This window comes from Nicotiana tabacum, chromosome 11 (genome assembly GCF_000715075.1).
Source record: "Nicotiana tabacum cultivar K326 chromosome 11, ASM71507v2, whole genome shotgun sequence".
In the NCBI taxonomy this organism is placed as follows: Eukaryota; Viridiplantae; Streptophyta; class Magnoliopsida; order Solanales; family Solanaceae; genus Nicotiana; species Nicotiana tabacum.
Window position 1 is genome coordinate 23,713,801 of NC_134090.1, and position 22,933 is coordinate 23,736,733.

General features: G+C 34.7%; 1 long non-coding RNA gene and 1 pseudogene across 1 annotated transcript; both read left to right on the plus strand.

Moving 5' to 3' along the window:
• Positions 1-1,702: 1,702 nt before the first annotated feature.
• LOC107832720 (uncharacterized) lies at positions 1,703-10,331 on the plus strand (annotated as a pseudogene).
• Positions 10,332-14,348: 4,017 nt separating this feature from the next.
• On the plus strand, positions 14,349-17,732 carry LOC142166242 (uncharacterized). Its single transcript, XR_012696472.1, has 2 exons — positions 14,349-14,787; positions 15,504-17,732. It is a non-coding gene; the product is annotated as an uncharacterized LOC142166242 (long non-coding RNA).
• The last annotated feature ends 5,201 nt before the right edge of the window (positions 17,733-22,933 follow it).

A 22,933-nucleotide genomic window follows, 5' to 3' on the forward strand; every position in this document is an offset into this window, starting at 1 on the left:
CTTAGTTGATATTGATCCAGTTTCAATTGCTAAGGCACCTATTGCACATGAATGAACCCAAGACAATGATGGAGATAGTGATCAAGATCAAAAATGATCATCATGGTGTAGATGTTATGGATGATCCAGTTGATGAAGTTGTGGTTGATCAGCAACCAATTCCTGCACAGGTAACTACTTCGAATGCTCCTGAAACCTCTCTTAGAAGATCTACAAGGGAGAAGCAAAAATCCATGCGCTATCCTCCTAAAGAGTATGTACTTTTGACTAACATGGGAGAACCTGAGAATTATGATGAAGCCATGCAAGATACTCACAAAGATCAGTGGATCGAAGCGATGGAAGATGAGATAAAGTCACTCCATGAGAATGGCACATATGAGTTAGTAAAATTGCCGAAAGGTAAGAGAGCTTTATCTAACAAATGGATATTCAGAATAAAGCAAGATAACCATACCTCTGCGCCTAGATACAAGGCGAGGTTAGTTGCTAAAGGTTTTGGCCAGAAGAAGGGAGTTGACTTTGATGAAATTTTCTCCCCTGTTGTGAAGATGTCTTCTATTCGTGTGGTTCTAGGCTTAGCTGCAAGTCTAGATTTAGAGGTTGAGCAGATGGATGTCAAGACTGCTTTTCTCCATGGTGATTTAGATGAGGATATTTATATGGAGCAACCTGAGGGCTTTGTAACTAAGGGAAAAGAAAATTATGTCTGCAAATTGAAAAAGAGCTTGTATGGATTGAAACAAGCTCCAAGGCAATGGTATTTGAAGTTTGAATCTGTCATAGAAGAACAAGGGTACAAGAAAACTTCTTCAGACCACTGTGTATTCTTCTAGAAGTTCTCTGATGATGATTTTATTATTTTATTGCTTTATGTGGACGACATGCTTATTGTTGGCAAGAATAAATCCAGAATTGCAGTCCTTAAGAAGAAGTTGAGTAAATCGTTTGCGATGAAGGACTTGGGGCCAGCAAAGAAAATCTTGGGCATTCAAATTCACCGACATAGAGATAGAAATGAGTTATTTCTGTCCCAAAAGCAATACATTGAGAAGGTACTCAAGAGGTTCAATATGACAGATGCAAAAGTGGTTAGTACTCCTCTTGCTAAACACTTCAAATTGAGTATTAGTCAGAGTCCATCTACTGATGAAGAGAAAAAGGAGATGTCTCGTATTCCTTACTCTTCTGACGTTGGTAGCTTGATGTATGCTATGGTTTGCACTAGACCAGATATTGCACATGTCGTTGGTACTGTTAGTAGATTCCTTTCTAATCCTGGAAAAGAACATTGGGATGCAGTAAAATGGATATTAAGGTATTTGAAAGGTACTGCAGATTTAAAGCTGTGCTTTGGCAATGGCAAGCCTGAACTTGTTTGTTACACAAACTCTGATTTAGGAGGCAATCTTGATAATTCAAGATCCACTTCCGGTTATTTGATCACTTTTGCAGGGGGGCTATTTCTTGGCAATCTAGACTACAGAAATGCATAGCTCTATCCACCACATAAGCCAAATATATTGTTGTCACAGAAGGTGCCAAAGAACTATTATGGATGAAGGAGTTTATTAATGATCTTGACTTTGAGCAGCCAAAGTACATCTTATTTTGTGATAATCACAGTGCTATCTGTCTCACCAAGCACTCCACTTTTCATTCTAAGACCAAACATATAAATAGAAAGTATCATTGGATAAGAATGGTCGTGGAAGAGAAATTATTTGAGGTTGAGAAGATACACACTGATGAAAATCCTTCGGATATGCTGACAAAGGCGGTGGTTGCAGATAAACATGAATTTTGTAGAAAATTGGCAGGCATGAAGCCTGTCAATAGTTCCTCTACTTGAAGACATATTTATCCCCTTGGCTGGAGGGGGAGTTTGTTCGGCACATGCCCATGTTGTCCAGCCAAAGGCCCAATGGCCTAATCCTATTCTCTTTTGGTTTCCATTCCTATTTGGAATTGGATTCGATTTATTCCTATTTTGAGTGGATTTTGGCTTTAAGAGAAAGCACCACTCATGATCTATAAATAAGACAACCTTGGAGAATTATTCTATGCTCATTGATACAAGTCTTTGAAAGACTTAAGCACATAAGAGTGGTTTTTGAGAGAGCTTTCGTCAAGAGAGAAGAGAGAAGAAAAATATTTGTTTTGCTGCAGATTTTTATTCCGACCAGCCAACTTCAAATCACATTTTCTGATTCGTTAACCGTTGGATCGGGCTGAAATTTTGACTGAGTGTTTATAAAATCTTGATCTTGGATGTGAACGGTGAAGATCGGATTTGGGGGCTCTTGGTATCTTATTTCGAGCCTCGAACAACAGCTTTATTTTTGTGGATTATACTCTTTCTTCAATTGATTAGTTGTTGCTCTTGTTGCTCCGTGTTTGACACTTGTTGTGTAGCCAATTTGGAGAACTTTTGTAACCCTCTTATTATTATAGTGGAGCCTTTTGGATCTTTGTGATCCCGTGGTTTTTACCTTAGATTTGAAAGGTTTTCCACGTTAAAATTTGGTGTTCTTTATCTTCTTTATTTTCGGGTTTGTCTCTTCCTCGACATAACAAGTGGTATCAGAACAAGGTTCAAGATAGGTTCATCTTGGCGGGTTCAGTTCTAGCTGCAACATATTTGACGATAATCGTAATTTTTGTTTGAGAAATTTGACCGGGATACTAATCGCGTTGAGACAAACTTTTTGATGGAGATTTGGAGATGCGACCTGTTGAAGGCTATGTGAAGAAGGTGGATCAAGTTTATTTTGTCAGAAAATTCCAACCAAGGGGGAGAATTGTTAAGTGTTTGCCATAATTTTCTTACCATATTTCATTTCATATCTCTTGAAGGAAAGAGCAATATAATTACCTTAATTGGGATTTCCTTTTTGTAGAAGGAAATTATAATTCTCCAATACTTGGCTAGTCCTTTTTCTTGTAGGAAAAAGTTTGGACTTCTATAAATTGAGGATCCTTTCTTCTCATTCAGTAGCATCCACAATGTAGTCATAGGGGCTTGAGAGTAGTGTTTAAGGGGAGAACTTTACGGGACAAGTGTTAGTGTATCACTTGTGTTTGCCTCTTTGTGAGGTTGTTCTCTCGATATTTTGTACTCTCTTTTTATATAGTGGATTGCTCATCTCCGCGGTGGACGTAGGTCAGTTGACCGAACCACGTTAAATGTTTGTGTTTTTTTTTGGCATATTTCTCCTTTGTTGTATGATTTATCGTCGCTCAAGGTTTGCTTTGCTAGCTTCCGTATGACACATGATTTTTACGGTCCTAACAGTTATATCTTAAATGAAAATTTGAGGAAGTCAAACTTCCGTGTTGCTATTCCGGCAAATAACAAAAATATTTTTTTTTAACTTATATACTTTTATCTCATATGCGTAATGGACTGGCCAGTAGAATAATTTATAAATTAAAAGCTTAATGTTCTGCCATTATTTGCTTTTGTTTATTTTATTATAAGTAAAACATGTTTATTATAAATGTAGAATTATTATTTTTATGAATTTTGCTTTTTGTCGTTCTACTTTTGAAATTTTTATTAAGTGATTTATCTTCTCTTTTGCGATGTTTATTTTTTTAAAAAAAATATTTCTTTGGTTGATTAGCCTTAATATTTAGAATACTTTTAAATGAAGATTTGTTAGCCATCTAATTTAACATATTGTTTGATAGGCGGTTTACATTTTCATTGGAAGTATGACTAATTAGAGGCGAAGTAAGATTTAATTCATGTTTGTAATGCGAGTTTTTAGCCAAAGTTAACCCTTATTGATGGGAGTCGGTTTGTATTTGACATCTATATATACTCTTGACCATCTTTAATTCCATAAGTTTAATAAGGTACTGCCTTTAGTTTAACTTAATGGAATGAGGTTCAAAGTGACGGTAAAACTATTAAAACACAAAAGTCAATAATTATTTTTTAAGCTAAACCCAGCTATAGAATTATTTTTTCAAGATCATTATTGCAATAAACTTAAACTTTATCTTGACCAACATTTAAAAAAATTGCTACATGTTAACTTGGTTTACATACAATTTAGTATATAAAAATTGGATTGATAGTTTTCCTATCCTTTTCCACTTCTAACAATTAGTTTTTTTTTTGTTTTTATTTTATGGTTTACAGAATTGGTTGATACTATTATCACAGGGAATGCTTCTCAAAAAGGGAAAACAAAACAATCATTAACGGACATAACAAATCGTCTAAATTTCCCTCGATTTAGTAGTACCCCGATAAACAGTTGTTGACAAGCTTCATCGTCTTATTCTCAAGCACAATATCCAAATTCAATGCAAGAGCATAATTTGCGATATGGTTTGTTGAGTTCAAATTTGCAGAAAGAACATCTTCTACCTGATTTAAATGAGATACCATTATTTCAAGGTAAATATTTATGCTTAATTTATTTAACTTATTTTTGAAAATTGAGGAAGTCAATTTTTTGTGCCCCTATATACATGTCCACATAAATAATGAAGTTTTTAATTTATACACATATAACTTATATGCGAAACTTGGGCAACAGAATTATTTTAAAAAACTAAACTTTAATTTGCTTCCATTTATTTGCTTCTCTTTATTTTCTCAAGTACAACATGTTTGTTATTTTACAATTCTACTTCCATGAGTTATTTTTTTTTTGTTATACTTTTGCAATTTTCATTATTTTAAATGCACCCCTACAATTTCAAATTCAGTTTTGCAATATACTTTTTCTTCAATGTAAAATTGAAAAAATCTAATAATTAATATTTATGTTTAGAATTTGAAGATGACAATATTGATGCTGATATATCACGTATGCCATTGAACTCACCACAACTCATACTCATACATACAAGTTTACTAACTTTAATTTATTTATCAAGGTCATATGCAATCCAACGTACAAATTCTTGATGCAAATGAAGATGACGATGTTTTTGAAGGTATTCACATATAACTCATTAATGGTCGATAATGTTAAAATGTATTAACAGTTCCACATATATTAAATTTTAAATTTTAAGCATTAATTATTATTATTATAGATGATGAAGTAGAGAGTTGGATGACCAATGAAGGTAAGTATGACGTAATTTAAAGTTATATATACAACATACTTTTACTTTCTATATAATAAGTACATTAACTTTATCTCTCAATTTTACTCTCATAAAACCAGAATACTGGGATATTGGAGATGCCAATTATGAATGTGAATATTGTGGGGCGTATTTCTGGTTTGAGAAAAGAGTTGGCAAGAAGTATAAAAATAAAAAACCAGTTTTCACTTTGTGTTGTGGTCGTGGAAAAATCAAGCTACCAAATCCAAAGGAGCCTCCTTCGATTTTGAAGAATTTATTATTTGGATCAGGTTATAGATAAATTTATTTCATTAAAATAACGACACTATACTTTTTGCATATATATATATATATATCTTCTTTAACCTAACCTAATTTCATGAAGGTGCAAAAAGCAAACATTTCAGAGAGAACATTCGAACATATAATTCTATGTTTGCATTCACATCAATGGGAGGAAAGGTGAATTTCTCTGTCAACAAAACAGAGGGACCTAGAACATTCGGATTGTCTGGGCAAAATTATCATCAGATTGGAAGCTTATTGCCTCCGGAGGGTTCTTCTCCAAAATTTGCACAATTGTATATCTATGATACAGAAAATGAGGTGGAAAATAGAATTCATGCTATCAGGTTAGCATAGACAATTGCTTACTCAAAATATTTTAAAATTATATTTTTTATAAGGCATAAATTGTTAGTTGAATTCAATATTTTTCTTTACAGCCGTGGTGAAATGAACAATCAACTTCATGCTGAAATTGTGAACGAGTTGAAGCAGATGCTTGATGACAACAATGTTCTTGCAAAGTCATTTAGAATGGTAAGAGATCAATTTCAAACAGATGGGACCTCAAATGTTAGACTTAGATTGATTGGGAAAAGAGGCTTTGATGGAAGAAGATACAATTTACCAATAGTTTCAGAGGTAGCTGCTTTGATTGTTGGAGATTTCGAACAAACAAGGTCTGACAGAGATATCATAGTTGAAAGCCAATCTGGACAACTACAAAGGATAAATGAATTAAATGCAGCATACTTAGGTTTGCAATATCCATTACTATTTTTGTATGGTGAAGATGGATACCGAGAAGATATTCCTTTAAATGATATTGATGATTCAACTGGTAGAAGGAAATGTGTTAGCACGCGTGAGTACTTATCATATAAAATTCAAGAAAGGAAGGATGAAAATCCAACAATTGTGTCAGCTAGAAGATTATTTCAGCAATTTTGGGTAAATGGTTATACAATGATGGAATCTTCTCGATTGAGGTTCATTAGGCTTCATCAAAAACAATTGAGAGCACACTTTTATAAAAGGTTACAAGATATTGTTTTACATGGGGACATAGAACCTTCTTCCCAAGGACAAAGAGTTATACTTTCTCCCAGCTTTACGGGAGGTGCACGTTACATGTTGCAAAATTATCAAGATGCCATGGCAATTTACAAATGGGTGGGGTACCCTGATTTGTTCATCACTTTTACTTGCAACCCAAAATGGCCAGAGATTACTAGATTTGTGGAGAGTAGGGGATTATCTCCAGAAGATCGTCCCGATATTTTAACAAGGGTTTTCAAAATCAAGCTGGATCGCATGATAAAGGATCTACGCGACAATAAAATTTTTGGAGAAGTAAAAGCAGGTACAGTTTTTATGTTCTACAAAATTATTATGTTTGCACATTAATTTTATTATATGCTAATACTAAAAATAATTAATATATAAACTTAATGATCTAATTACATCTTTATTCTTCAGTGATTTATACAGTTGAATTCCAAAAGTGAGGCTTGCCTCATGCACATATCTTGCTTTTTCTTCTGAATAAATACCCAAATGTCGGAGATATTGATGGAATAATTTCAGCATAATTACCAGATAAAAAAGTAGATCTTTATTATTATAATGCTGTTACAAATTTCATGATGCATGGTCCTTGTGGTACTGCTAGAAAATCTTCTCCGTGCATGCAAAATAGTAGATGCACAAAGCACTTTCCAAAAAAATTGTGCCATCAACCACAATTGATGAAGATGGGTATCCAATTTATAGAAGAAGGGATGATGGTAGAACTGCAAAGAGAGTAGGTATTTAGTTGGATAATAGGTATGTTGTACCCCATAATAGATTTTTATTATTGAAGTATGATGCACATATTAACGTGGAGTGGTGTAATTAATCACGATCCATTAAGTACTTATTTAAGTATGTTAATAGAGGTAATGATCGTGTCACCATAGCTTTTTCTCAAAGTGTAAATAATGAAGACTCGGGGGTCGTTGATGAAATAAATATGTATTGTGATTGCCGATACATATCACCTTGTGAAGCTGCTTGGAGAATTTTTAAAATCCCAATATACCATAGAGAACCACCTGTAGAAAGACTATCTTTTCACCTACCAAATAATCAAACGGTGATATTTTCGGATGATGATCCAATTGATGCAGTTGTCAATAGACCAACCGTTAAGGAATCTATGTTTTTAAGCTGGTTTGAAGCTAATAAGATATTTCCTGAAGCAAGAGAATTGACTTATGCAGAATTCCCTCTAAAGTTTGTGTGGAAGCAAAACCTAAAAGATGGGAAAAAAGAAGACCATCTGCATTTTCTATTGGGAGAATATTCTTTGTTCCACTTGGCTATGGCGAGCAATATTACCTTAGATTGTTGTTGAATGTCATTAAAGGTCCAAAGAGCTATGAGGAATTAAAAAAATCAACGGTTGTGATCATGAGACTTTTAGATATGCATGTTATGCTCTGGGTTTATTAGATGATGACAAGGAATACGTGGATGCTATAATGGAAGCAAGTAATTGGGGAATGACATCATATCTTAGGCAATTATTTGCTATGCTACTTTTATCAAATTCAATGTCACGTCCAGAAAGTGTTTGGCAAGCAACATGACGTTTACTATCAGAAGATATCCTTCATGAAGAAAGAAGAATATTGGATCACTCAGGTACTTATTTAATGCTTACAATTTCGAATTATGATATGATACTTATGAAGTATGGCCGATTTGCTTAACTTTATTAATTACTTCATTCATATTAATCTGATTGTTCATTTCTTTCTTCTTTTTTGTTTTTCAACTTCATACAAAATTTACTCAACAACTTAATGTTCGTTAAACAATATTTTGTTATGTTGTCTTTTTACTACACTTTCTAGGCATAAATACTAATGGAAAATTAATGCATTATATTTAATGTCCTAAAGCTTCGGGAAAGCCTATAATCGCTCTTATACATTCTCTACTTTAATTGAAAATATTGAAATTAATTTTTTTGGATAGCAAAATTGATTTTTTGGATACATTACGAATAATAAAATGCATCTTTCACATTATTAGTAATTTTTAAAAATAAAATGAACCACATGGTTTGGACTATATTATTACTTCAAATTCTATGTACGTTAAATGTGCTTTAAATTAATGTAAACTACTATTTAACACTATACTTTTTCGTTAATCTTATTATTAATTTGACGTGGCTAAACTAAACATTACAATTTCATTGTATTTAATTATTTTTATATTTTAATGTTATTTCAGAAGCTAACCTAACAGATGAAGAATTGAAAAATCATTGTTTATAAAAGCTTGAAATTTTTTTGAAAGGCTGTGGAAGAAGTTTCCAGGATTTTCCAACAATGCCAAGGCCTGTTTATAATACGGAAGAAGTTGACAACAATAACAGATTAATACGGGATGAATTGCATTATAATAAACGCACTTTGGCAGAGGAACATCAACAATTGGTAAAGAATTTGACAGATGAGCAAAAGTCAGTTTATGAAAAAATAATGAGAGATGTGAACGAAGACAAAGGTGGATTTTTCTTTTTATATGGTTTTGGAGGAACATGCAAGACTTTTATTTGGAGAACTCTATCTTCTGCCATAAGATCTAGAGGAGATATTGTGTTAATTGTTGCATCTAGCGGCATTGCATCTTTGTTGTTACCAGGTGGTCGAACAGCTCATTCAAGATTTGTGATTCCTCTAAATGTAACTGAAGATTCAACATGTAATATCAAGCAAGGTACTCCTTTAGCAAATTTAATTATTAAGGCAAAGTTGATTATTTGGGATGAGGCACCCATGATGCATAGATATTGTTTTGAAGCTCTTGATAAAACTTTAAGAGATATTCTTAGGTTTAAAGATGCATCCAATTTACACCGACCATTTGGAGGTAAAACAATTGTTCTTGGTGGTGACTTCAGACAAATATTACCTGTCATTCCAAAAGGTAGTAGACAAGATATTGTTAATGCTTCTCTCAATTCTTCTTATTTGTGGTCTCACTGTCAACTCTTAAAGTTAACAAAGAATATGAGATTGCAATGTAATGAAATAGGGACACATCTAAATGAGTTGAGAGTTTTTTCAGATTGGATTTTGGTAATTGGCGATGGTATAGTTGGTACTTCTGTTGAGGGCAATGAAAAAGTCCAAATACCAAATGATCTTTTGATAAAACAATATGTTGATCCAACATATGCAATTGTAGAAAGTACATATCCGGATTTCAACAGTCGTTGCAATGATATAGGATACCTCCAGCAAAGAGCCATTCTTACTCCAACTCTTGATATGGTGGAATCAATCAACGAATATATGATTTCTCTTAATCAAAGTTATGAGAAATCATATTTGAGTTCCGATACAATCTGCAGCTCTGACAATACTTATTCAACACTGGAACATGTACACACTCCTGAATTCTTAAATACAATTAAATGTTTTGGAGTTCCAAATCATGCTCTTACTCTAAAGGTTGGTATTCCAGTAATGTTATTAAGAAATATTGACCAGTCAGCAGGATTATGTAATGGAACAAGATTGATCATAACTAAACTTGGAAATCAAGTTATTGAAGCCAAGGTGTTAGCAGGACAGATGGCCGGACAGAAAGTGTTTATTCCAAGAATGACATTGACTCCATCTGATGCTAGAATTCCATTTAAGTTCCAGCGAAGACAATTTCCAATTATCGTTTCTTTTGCCATGACAATCAACAAAAGTCAAGGACAGTCATTGTCTCATGTGGGATTATTTTTGAAGAAACTAGTTTTTACACATGGATAACTATATGTTGCTCTTTCTCGGGTGACAAGCAAAAAAGGATTAAAAATTTTGGTTTGTGATGACGATGGGCAAATAACTAATGAAGCTACAAATGTTGTATTTAAAGAAGTTTTTCGAAATTTAGTCTGACACTCGAAAGATAATCAGTGTCTTTTTTGAGGTTTAAGTACTACTTTTGTTGCTGAGCTTCATTAACCAAGTGCGACAATAACTGTTGATAAGATATCTGAAACATGTAGTAGGTACGCTTTACTTTTCTGTTCTTCTTTTATATCTTTCTCTATTTCTCTATTCTATATATAAATTAACATTTCATAAAATGCTGCAAATACAGATCTGTCAGGATTTGCCATAACATGGATTAACGGGACTTCTTACATCGCATTTGTGAAGAAGCACATAATATCATGTACAGATTTTTTCTTTTTTCCTTTCCTGTTCAGTTATGTTAATTGCAACAGATTATAAGCTGGCTTTTACAATATTCTATTCGGAACGACTAAGTAAATGCAATTTGTTTTCGTTTTCTTATTTTTTGCATTTTTTAGTTTTGCAATGTCGATTTGAAAGAGGGGATTGTCACTGGAGGTTAAACTTGGCCACTTCTTCAAATTTGGAATTAGTACTGGAGATGATGTTCAATGTCAGCTTTCTAAGGTGATTGGATATCTACCTTGTATGTGTACTTATGATATCATATCCTCATTATAAGATAGCTAGATGTTTTTTCCTCTTCTGTTTCTAAAACATAATTAACATTCTAATTTTAATTCGTGCAATCTTTTCCATTCACAAACCTTATTTTGCTAGGTGGAGTGATGTCGTTTAATGATGGTGGTCCTTCAAGGAAATCCCAAGTCTAGTTTCTCAATGGTCCATTTCTCTATTTTCTATATTTAATTTCTAAATATTACGTTATGCGACATTGAATTGAGCGAAGAAAAGGTGTTATTCTCTGTGTCGCTACTTCACGATTCAATACATGTGCTTTTATGTCATTTTTAATTGTTAAAAGTAGTATATTGAAGATTAGCTGCAACAAAATGTTGTAAAAATTGTAGATGATAGCTTGCTCTGGCATCTCATAGAGAATAAGGATGGGGAGTTATGCAGTTGCATAAGTAATTACCTGTGTATCAAATATTGTTATTTTCATATAAACGAAAGTAATTACTTGTGTTATTATGTATTTAGTTTTGGTATTTTTATTTTTGAGCTGGAAGTAGCAGCGTTTTGAACTTTTTTCGCAGCTATTTTGGAACTAGATTTAGGTGTGCTTTCATGGATATTTGCAGGTCGTTTTTCTGCTGCGTTTTGGAAGAATTTAAGCTGCATTCTTGGCTGATTTTCAGAAGTTACATGGGCTGTTTTGAGTGATGTTTTGGGGTGAGTTTTGCGGCAGATCTTATGGCCATTTTTCGCTAAGGTTTGACTACTCTTGGTCCAAATTTCTGGACTGTTTTGAGCGATTTCAGTAGCAGGTTTCAGCTGGAATTTTTCGACTGTTTTTGGGTGAGAAAGTCGCGGCGTTTCGGACTGTTTGCTGCTGATTTTCGCAGCTTTTTGGAGTATTTTGGGGCTGTTCTACGGTGGAGTTTACAGCTGCTTTGTGTGGGTTTAAGGTGGAAGAAGAACGATGTGCAAAAGGAACAATTTTTGTGTTCTTCAAACAGCTGCTGCTGCGTTTTTACTACTAGAAATTAATGTTTTGGGTTATGTTTTGCTGAGGTTTTGGCTGTATGTTTCATGGAGTTTTCATGATTTTTTCTCGCAATATCTCGAGGTAATTCTTCTGTATAGTATATGTATCTCTTGAGCTCAAAGAGTAAGCTTACGTGCAATAAGGTTTATATGTTGAGTTGCCTTTGCACTGTGTATGCTGAAGTATTTGTCAGAAGTACAATCGAGTTTACTTTGTTTCACCTATACTTATTACTTACGGTATTGCAACATCTTCCTCGCATTGTCCCTTGCTTAATTTACATCATTGTCTCTCTTTTTTTGTTTGTATATAAAGTCTATTTTCAAGGCCAAGTGCTGATTCACATTAGGTTTTGGTTACTGATGTCATTCAATTTATCTGTGCAAATTACATCTTCATTTAGAGCAGTGAGTCCTTTAATTAATTTCATCCACACTTTTGACAATCCTTGCGAAAAAATTCCATCTTTCTTGGTAGAGTTCATCACACCAATTGCGAAGGTGAATTTTTTTTACCTTTTCTTAAATAGTCAAAGTACCTCAGTCAAGTTCAGGAGTAGTAAACACATTAGTCTACAAATTGCTATTTTGCAGGATACTCATTAAAGTGGGAAGATATTGTTATTTTTTAACATATCTGAGTATGAATCATGGAGATAGAGTTTAGGTGCCAATTGTACAAATGTTATTGAGGAGCAGGAAAGAAATGCTTTTATTATAAAATGCAACGTCAATATATGGAAAGAAAGGAAACTGACTGAATTCACTCTGGGCGAGGAAATTGAAAGTGTGGCCATCACAGTTATAAGTGAACCTATTATTTGATGCAGGTAATTTTTTAAGGCATTGCGAGGCAATGCTGTTGAAATTACCGGTGAACTCGATGTATTCGGCCAAGATCACCTTTCCCCGGGCCACGAAGCTATAGATCATTCTCAGAAATGCCTTATAATATTATGGACCTTGAATTTGTTACAATGACTAGAGATCTATTAGCCAGCTACATTATTGTAAAGGATTTAAATGTCAGTTGATTTTTTTTGTTTGTTGTAGCTCAATGTAATGACTTTAGTTTAGAGCATCAGATTATATTTGGAGTGTTACTTTACTTCAACAAATCAAAAAATAACTACTCTTTGTTTTTCTTTACGAGTATAAATTCGTGTTTGAAAAAATGTTCATTACTAATGAAAGTTTCTCTACAGTTTATTATTATCATTATATTAGCAACCTAAACTTTGTACTTTTTATGTGTTTCTCAGCCAAATATTGATGTCAAATATGTGGAGGGCAAACACATTGGGAACTTTGATAAGTTACATGTCATCTTTGACACCAATTCTTATAATGTATCTGAAACCAGCATGGACAATACATGTGATGACAGTACATAAGATTTATCTCAGAGCAACGCCTTCTTCGTCGTCGCAGTCAAAGCAGAACCCACAAAGAGGAGGTGCAATGACAACACTTGAGTCGATATGATGTGTGTCATTCCTGCAAATATCGAGGATTGCAACAGCCAACGCGTGTGCTCGGCCAAGGTGTTTGGCCTGATAAAAAATTGTCGGGATTCGATGATGATTTAGTGATCGACACCTATGAGTTCCTTACGAGAAAAGAGCAAGACATTCCTCAAATTGGATGAGATATTAAGACGACTTTGGTTATTCAAACACCGGATATTTGATTTTTCGATTATAATCTTATTGATTGACAATATAGGCTTTAGGTAAAATGTGAGTTGTCATGAAAAATAAATGTATTGGTTTTGGAAAAAATGTAAATAGCTAAAATTAAATAAAAATATATTTGAACGTATCTTTTTAGTATTGGTATTTTTATTTTGGTGTTAAACCATTGATTAGAGGTGCAATATTTTGTGTTGATTATTACTTGATTGCTTAAAAAAGTTGTAGTGTCCTATTCCGGACTTGAGTATATCTTGAGGGATGATTTTCCATGGCATTTTTTTTAGCAATCAGATTTTCTATTGCAAATGTTCTATTTGTTGCGATTGGGCCTACTTTGAAGGATGAGAATTGATCAAGATTAAAGTCACTACGTCATTTCTGTTGGAGCTACTACAAATAAAATTTTGTGCAAGTTGGTGCACTAAGATTAACCTTCATTCGGAACTGGAACTGAAATAAGATTTGAACCAAATATGGTGCCCTTTATGTTTGTACTGGAGTAAAAAATTTATGCATTTTCATGTGGACGGGGCCTTTTAAAGCCAAAGATTGATGTAACATTTCTCAAGTATTTGTAATACCTCTTGGGGATTGGTCGTCCCTGACAACAAACTTATAGAGAGTTTGAGACACCCGATATAATTCACCTATTTGTCTTTTGGTTTAATTTTTTTTTATACGGTCGACAAATTTAGTCTGCAATATATATATATATATATATATATATATATATATATATATATATATATATATATATATATATATATGTTTCTAATATCTCTCTGCTCTTTTTTGTTTGAAATGATCCGCGCGTATACTAGTTTAACTTAGCAAAAAGAGAAAAAGTAGCACTCTTCTTACGGCTTAGGTTTTTCCCAAATCAAATACTCCCAAAGGTTAGCTATTTCCCCAAATCAAAGACTCCCAGAACTCCCCAATTCGTCGGCAATCTCTTCTCAACATACTCCGGTAAGTTAATATGTTTTCATTAGTTTGTTGTTCTATGAATCTATGTTTCTTCATAGCTATTGCGGGTAGGAATCCTGATTTGTGCTTCAGCTCGCGCTGCAGAACAAATATTTTTTTCATTCTGTTTTGTAGTACTGTAATTTTTCATGTACGTCAGAGGGAGTGAGACGACTGCTCTCACCAGTGCCGTAGAGAAAACATAGGAGAGAATCAGAAGACTGGTATGTATTGGCTCTTACGCCGACAGCCCTAGTTTTTGCATTTCTCAACTCTATAAATTTCTTCCAATTAAATTAATGGGTTTAATTTATATGTATTTATTACTCGCATTTGTTATTGATTAATATGTTGTACTATCTGTGATTTGAGAAACTTAGCTTTACAACGACAGTAGATCCAAAAGGTTCTAAATGGGAAATTAAGATCAAATTTCAGTTCTTGGTTTCCTTACTGATATTGAATGGTTGACATTGCACCATTGGCATTTTGGAGTTCAATGTTGAGTTGTTGGCTGCCAAGTGATACTGAAGTTCAATAGCTGCTTATAATTTTTCTTCTTTTTTCCTTTTTTTTATATTTGATAAATGTTGAACTTTATTAGTTTTTATGAATCTGGATATAATAACTTCTGTTTGAAAATATTGATCTGAAATTTACATAACCTCTTAAGTCTAAATTTGGATTATGAAAGTTGAATATGGATGATTTGGTGAATATGAAAGTACTTGTTTATGATTTGGTGAAAACATGAATGGACTCTTAAGAGGGACACTAGTTTTGGATTTCAAGGGTTTGAGTGCCTCTGTAGGACACTAGTTTTGGATTTTAGTAGTGTACTTTTGTGTCCTGACTAGATCATTATTTTGGGTACAAATGGACTGTGGAGGGTTGCTTTCAAGTTTTGAATTTCAGTAATGTATTTCTGTGTCCTGACTAGGTTATTCAGTCAAAAGAAGAAATTATTTGTTGCTGGTGCAACTGGGAATACACTGGAAAGAGGATTTTTTAGCAGCTTCTGTCAAAGAGTTTAATCTTACCACTGAAGGTATGGTTCACTAATACTTTATTCAATGAAAACCTAAGGCATGCTGTTCATCTTCTCATAAGCTAATAAGCTGGATATGTCATTTGTGGTGGTGGTAGGACATTTTCCTTTGGCTCCTCCATTAGTTTCTCTGTTATACTATTACTTAATGCCATATTTGACTTACTTGGGTAGTTCTTCTTCATTTTTTAATCTCTTATGTTGGAATGTATATTATTTAGTATGGCAATATTTTGCCTAAGCATACATATATGAAAAGGTGACTGGTATGGTAGGATTTAAGAATACTAAAATGTTCACTTCAGATAATGTGAAATCCCACTTCAAGCAAATCCCTTAATGAACTTGTGTTGTTAGTAAGTCGACTTTATTTACTCTGAAAGATTGTTACCTTGCTGCAGTTAATGGGATTTGACAAAACTCGGGTTAGAGATTTAATTTTCTTTTGCATTATTGTAAATGCTATTTTTATTTTTTGTAGTTGCAAAAATCTCTTGCTTGAAAACTGCTGGTAATGGTGCTAGTTCTCTTCTTCGTTTGACATGTTAGGTTGGTCTTGACAAATTAAATCACAAAACAGTAACCTTAGCCAAAAAGATAATTAAAAAGTTTAAGATTTAAAGTATAGATTCTAATATTCTGTCCATATTTTTGTCGAAGTTTGAGATAAATATTTATTCTTGATTATTGATAGATATATAAGCTCTAAAAGGAATATAAGTTTAACTGGAGAGCTATATGTCCTAATAAAATGAGGCATAGAGAGACAAAATGAGCTCATGATTCTAGGGTATGTGAGTATTGAAATATCTTGACTAAAGTCCTTTGTATAAGGTTTTCTTTTACTATATTTTTTGCAACTTATTTGTGTTTGGGTAGTGAAAAACTGGTCAGGTTATAATATACTAACCTTTTAGTTGTTTTGACTTCATACCGTAATATGTGAGGTAATTGTGCTACACTTTTTATCTAGAGGTTCTTACAGATATACTGCATAGTAATTTACTCATTATGCTACTAAGTGAGGAACTGCAATTTTGTAAAGGATGCTTGTTGTGAGCAGCTTATTTTTGACCATGTTTGAATTTATTCATACTTTTCTTTACTCACTACCCACTTTCCCCACTTTCTCCACTCACTATCCACTTTCCCCATTTTTCCCACTCATGTTCCCCACTCTCCCCACTTTCCCCACTTTCTTCCCTCACTACCCACTTTTCCCACTTTCTCCACTCATTACCCACTCTCCCCATTTTCCCCACTCATGTTCCCCACTCTCCCCACTCTCCCCACTTTCCCCACTCTCCCCACTTTCTCCACTCACTACCCACTTTCCCCACTTTCTCCATTCACTACCCACTTTCCCCATTTTCCCCACTCATGTTCCCCACTTTCCCCACTCATGTTCCCCACTCTCCCCAAAAAATATTTCCTCCACCCACTCTTCATTTCCTCCACCCACTCTTCATCATTCTCTCTACCTATAACACACACATCAAGACCTCACCTTAAAAAAAAATTATATATCGAAAAGGGCGCATTTTACAAGAGAGCTCTCTTCTTCTTCTTGGATTTTTTCTCCAAGCAACAGACAAATACAACAGATCTCACCCTTTCTTCCCAAGAAAAACGGTCGCACACACTCATTTTACCACGGAAGCTTCTCTGAAAATGCACACCTGAATTCACACCCAACATTTGAGAGACTCACTTTGAAAGTTCTTCACACTCAAAAGAGCTGAAAGCAAAGGCTTCAAAATTCAAAATTTTCAGCTGGATTCGGGTAAAGGTTTGCTGCTCTGTTGCTACTGTTGAAATTGCTTCTTGAGCTCCTCATGTGATTTGGATTCTGCTTTTCTTTGGCTTGTCTCTTGGTGTCCGCTTAACTCTGTTAGGTCAGTCCCAAATCCTTTGTATTATGTTTTGCTGAATGACTATATAAAGTTATTGAATTCCTTTTAGATTTTTGGATTTGCTAAAAAATACGATTTCTGCTATTCTAGTGTGTCATGGATGAATGTTTGGTTTCCATTTGAATAAAGTAGTGTAATGAATCGAAAATGTTAAACTTTAGATTAAATTTTGACGAAGTAAATGCTGTAAAGATTTTGGAATCTGTTATTTGCTTTGGGAGTCTTTACTCATTTTCTTTAATTTCCACTTCTTGTCATCGAGGAAGAGAGTAAAATCCAAGCAAATTTGCTCTTAAATCGAGGATCTGATGGCCAGCAATGGTTATCTTTTAATAGCAAACAAGCCGTAAATTATATTCTATACTCCACTTTCAGAAATAAGATAAGCGGCATCATGAGGTATATAGTTTTTTTTTTTAGTAGCAAAAATATAAAGATATATAGTATCACATGTTTCAACTCGTAGGCATAATGATTCCTCAATAGTTTGTTAATGAGTTGTTTGTGCACTCCAACTTTTACAACCACAATCTACTTTATTTATTTGATTAGTTTAACGTCAAAATTTGCCCCCCACCTATCCTCTCTGCCTCACGTTTTCTTGTTTTTGGACTTTTTGCCTCCTGATTTATCCAATCCTTTTTTTACTAGTCTATGTATTTTCATGACTTGTACATTAAGTTACATAAGTCGAGCAAATTTAAATATATATCTTCCTTTTTTACAAAAACTTTTGAAGTATGTATATGTTCGTGTATGTATAAAAGAGATAGAAAACGCAAGCTAAAAAAAATAGAAATTGGCTTGAACTTTCGTAGTTTACTTTAGGTGCGTTAATTGAATAATTGTCATAACTACGGGTACGGTTCCCGTAACGTAATTTGTGACACCTAGTTACTAAAATCCGGGGGTACAGTTATGTGACCCGGCCACAATTTAATCTTTAAAAGAAAAATTAAACATGTTGTAGATCGTGAGTACGATTCTCGTGACATGATTCGCAATATATAACAATAATTAAATAAAAGCGGTTATAAGGTAAAAATGCATAATAGTTTAAAACATGTATTAAAATCAGATAATATGCCAGTTATAATAGTTTAAGCGACCGTGCTAGAACCACAGAATTCGGGGATGCCTAACATCTTCCCCCGGGTTAACAGAGTTCCTTATTCAGAATTTCTGGTTCGCAGACTTCAAAAAGGAAAGTCGAAATTTTCCTCGATTTGGGATTTAAAATAAATCGGCGACTTAGGACACCAAATAAACTATCCCAAGTGGCGACTCTGAACAAAATTGAGTAAATTAATCCCATTTCGAATAATGTCACTTTAATTGGAAAAACTCCCTTGTGCCACCTTCGGGTGTGTAAAAAGGGGGTGTGACAGCTTTGGCGACTCCGCTGGGGACCGAACCCAGAATCTCTGGTTCAGGGTTCAAGAATTCGAGCTTGGAATAACTGTTATAGTTGGCTTGTTTTATTTGATTTTTACATGTTGAGCCTAATGTGCTAAATGCTGCTTTTACCGCTTTGATATTGTTTGAACTGTATATAAATTCCTACGAAACCCTCCCCTCTCTGAGTCTTCTAAATCATCTGGGAAGTATGCACTTCGTGTGACTTCTTTTCTGTTAGTCTTATCCCAATTTTAGAACGAGGTTCGGACAAGTTGCAAAGCCGGTGAAGCTTCTGTATTCCCGGTACGCTGCCCCCCCTCGGCTCGAGCTGTCCGCTCGGGTAAGCCAGGTCTAGAACAATAAACCCAGGTTTTTAAACCTAGTATAACAAGCCTCATGCCGGATCCCTAGTAGGAACGTTTGTTTGCATCACGTGTGTTGAGGGGTTGAGTCTGTCTAGGACATGTGTACCCAAATGAAAAAGACCATCATGATGCATCTTACGTGCTACTTGCGCGTCTGTTTGTTTTGGCTTGCATGTTGAGCGGTTTCTAGAACAGAGGAAGAAAATCAAAAAAAAAATAAAAAAATAATAATAATATAAGAGTGAGAGGTAGGTATTTAGAAAATTTTGAAACTCTACCGAAATTCCGAAAAAAAAGAAGTCATCTCCAAATGAGCCAAAATTTTCAACTGCCATGTTTCCCCTGTTCTGTCAAAACTGGCAAACTACGCGGGTCTGATTCTCACCGGATGTGAGATACATAGGCAAACTTCATCGGTTCCGGCCCATAATTTAAAAAAAAAAATTTAAAAATATTTTCCTTTACTTCCTCTCTAGAAAAGTCTTTTTTTTAGACTCCAATTTTAAAAAAATCCAAAAAAATAAAATATTTTCCATTACTTGCTTCTTTAGAAACTAATTGTTTATTTAAAAATAATATATATAAAAATATTTTCTTTTACTTCTTCTTTAGACCCTAATTGTTTTTACTACTTCTTTAGACCCTAATTGTTTTTTTTTAAAAAAATTTATATATATACAAAAATATTTTCTTTTAATTTCTTCTAAAAATCCAAAAATATTTTCATTCTTCTTTCAAAATTGAAAAGAAAATTCAAAATTCAAAAATATTTCATTTTTTTTAGAAGCATTCTTTCATAAATTCAAAATAAAATTCCAAAAATATTTTTCTTTCTTCTTTAGAAGTTTTTTCTATCGAAATTCCAAAAAAAAAAACAATAAAAGTCTAAATTAAAAAAAATAAAATCTTTCTTCTTTCGAAATTCCCAAAAAAAATAAAAAAAATTGAAATAAAAAATAGTTTCTTTATTCTTTATAAGTCTTTCTTGCGGAAATTAAAATATTCCAAAAAAAAAATATTTACTTTATTTCTGGTCTTCCCGAACTACGTCAGTTTGATTCTCACCGGATGTGGGATACGTAGGCAACCCCATCGAGTCCAACTTCATTTTTGTAAAAATAGCCCAAAAAGACCAAATCTTTTTTGTTTTGATTGTAAATAAGTAAAGTGATGTCATTCTTGTCTAAAATAGTTGAATATCCCCAAAAGGGCGCCGGAAGGCCGTTTTTGCAAGAACAACCACCTTTAGTAGTTTTTTTAAGGTTTTGGTCGTTTAGCAAACACAATGTTAAAATCTTCTTCCCCGAAGTGCTGAAAGGCCGTATTTGCAAAGCCGAATTTTTTATGAAAATTTAATAGTGATAACCTTTTCTTGAGTCAAAATGAGTCATAACCTTTTAAATTAAATCACCCTAATAAATGTGCAAGATGAACACAGATGAAAACGAATCCTTCACAGCTCTTGAAGAGATCCCCTTACAGCTCCACATGTGGTGGAATGACCTAGGAAAATGTAGCCGAGGAACTGTGATAAAAGTTTTGGGTGGTATTGTCGGACTTTTGAACATCAAGCCAATATTGGACGTGATTGAAGCCTTGATACCTTTTTGGGATCCGACTCGCAATGTGTTTCGCTTTTCTGATTTTGAGCTCACACCCACGCTAGAGGAAATTGCGGGTTACGCTGGCCTTAGCGGAAACTTTAGAAGTCGGTACCCGGTGTCACCGAGACCAGTATCTCTTCACAAGTTTCTGGATATGTTGAGTATTAGCCGGGATATTCAGGATGAGAATTTATCTGAAGGGTTTTGCACTTTCCAGTTCCTGTACCAACGCTATGGCAATCCCCAAGGTTTCGAAGCACCGAATACTGGTTTGACCCATGCCGGAAATAAAGATAAATGGGAGGCAAGGCGGGGTTTGGTTTTTATAGTAGCATTTTTGGGTGTTATAATATGCCCGCGAAAAGACGACAACATAGAATTGGGCCTCGTGGGAATGGTTGATGTCGCAATCAAGAAAGCTAATGGCACTTTGGTTCCCCTGATCTTATCTGAGATTTACCGAGCTTTGACCATCTGTCGAGAAGGGGGAAAATTCTTCTAAGGCTGCAACTTACTACTACAATTGTGGATACTGGAACATCTCTGCCACCGTGTCGGGTATATAAACTACGGCATGACCGGTTTAGATTGCATCGAAGAATTTGAAAGCCGAGTGGTGGGGGTTGAATTTCCAGAGGGTACCGAAGCTTGGTTTGCACACTTGAGTTCTTTAACTTCGGATAAAATTGAGTGGACGTTCGGATGGCTCCCTGCCACCGAAGTCGTATACATGTCAGCTAAAGTGTGCTACTTTCTCCTAATGGGCATCCGGAGCATCCAGCCATATACTCCTCACAGGGTTTTGCGCCAACTGGGAAGATTTCAAACCGTCCCCCATGACGAAGATTTGAGTGTACATGTCGTCGAATTGGGCCCAAAGGCTGTATTTCCAGAAGGAAGAGTTCGCCAAGTTTGGAATGAGTGCAGATTTCTCGAACCCAAGACTATGGTGCGGGATCTAGCTAGAGGTGAGGTGGACCCCAATTATATGGTTTGGTTTGGCAAAAGGTTTCAAACTCCTCGAGAGCCCGAGAGACCTGCTAAGAGACCCCATGTCCAATAATTCACTAACGACTCGCAGGAACAGTGAGGCTGGTTGGCAAAAGAAGAAAGCTATAGGGCCAAGATAAGTAAATTAGAGGGACAAATCAGGGACCTCAAATTTAGCCACAGTATCCAAGCTGCCGCAGATGAAGGGAAAAAGAAAAAGCTAACTCAGGAAAACGAAGCTCTGAAAGCTCAAATCCATAAAATGAGAATAGTTGCTAGAAACCTGGAAAAAAGCCGGGCAGATGAAATGCTTATAAGCGGTATGAGAAAGAAAGTACTTGAGCGTCAAGATGACCTAGAAAAATCTAAGGCTAGTCTAGCAAAAGTCCGAGCACAATTGGCAGAGAATGCAGAAGGGCGGGCAGAGATTGTGCGACAAATGAAAAGAAAATATGAGAGGACAATCGCCAATTTAAAGAGAAAGCTAACCACCCTTGAAAATGAGGCGGACAAACAGGCCAGTAATTTTAAAGCCGATAGGGAACATTGTTATGCTCTGATGGCCCAAATGGACGAAGATATGCAACAATTGCGGAATCAAAATCATCATGACACTCAAGTGTTGGAAGCTCGGAATCAGCAAATCGGGCGTTTACTTAAGGAAAAGGGTATTGTCCGAGAGAGGGTTAGAGCCATTGCCTACTATATCGTCATGAAATGCCACGCATGTGAGGATATGACTCAGACCACTTTCTTCGCTGCTGTAATGACATTTGTCCGTCAGATAATGAGTGATTTGGAGCGGCTTCAAGGGGATCTTGCATGTAGGCCCGTGAGACCGAATGATGTCCCACGAGCCCCAGGAGTCGAAGCATTGATATATTCATGATTTTTCATTTATTGAGTCTGTATTTTGGAAATTATTTTTGAGTTTGTTGGTAGTTTTTTGTAATAGAAAGTTTAGGAGTTTTATTAATAAAAATTTGAAAATTCCCAAAAATTGTTTCTTTATTTTTCGCATTTGTTTTTCTTGAACTACGTAATGATCTGAT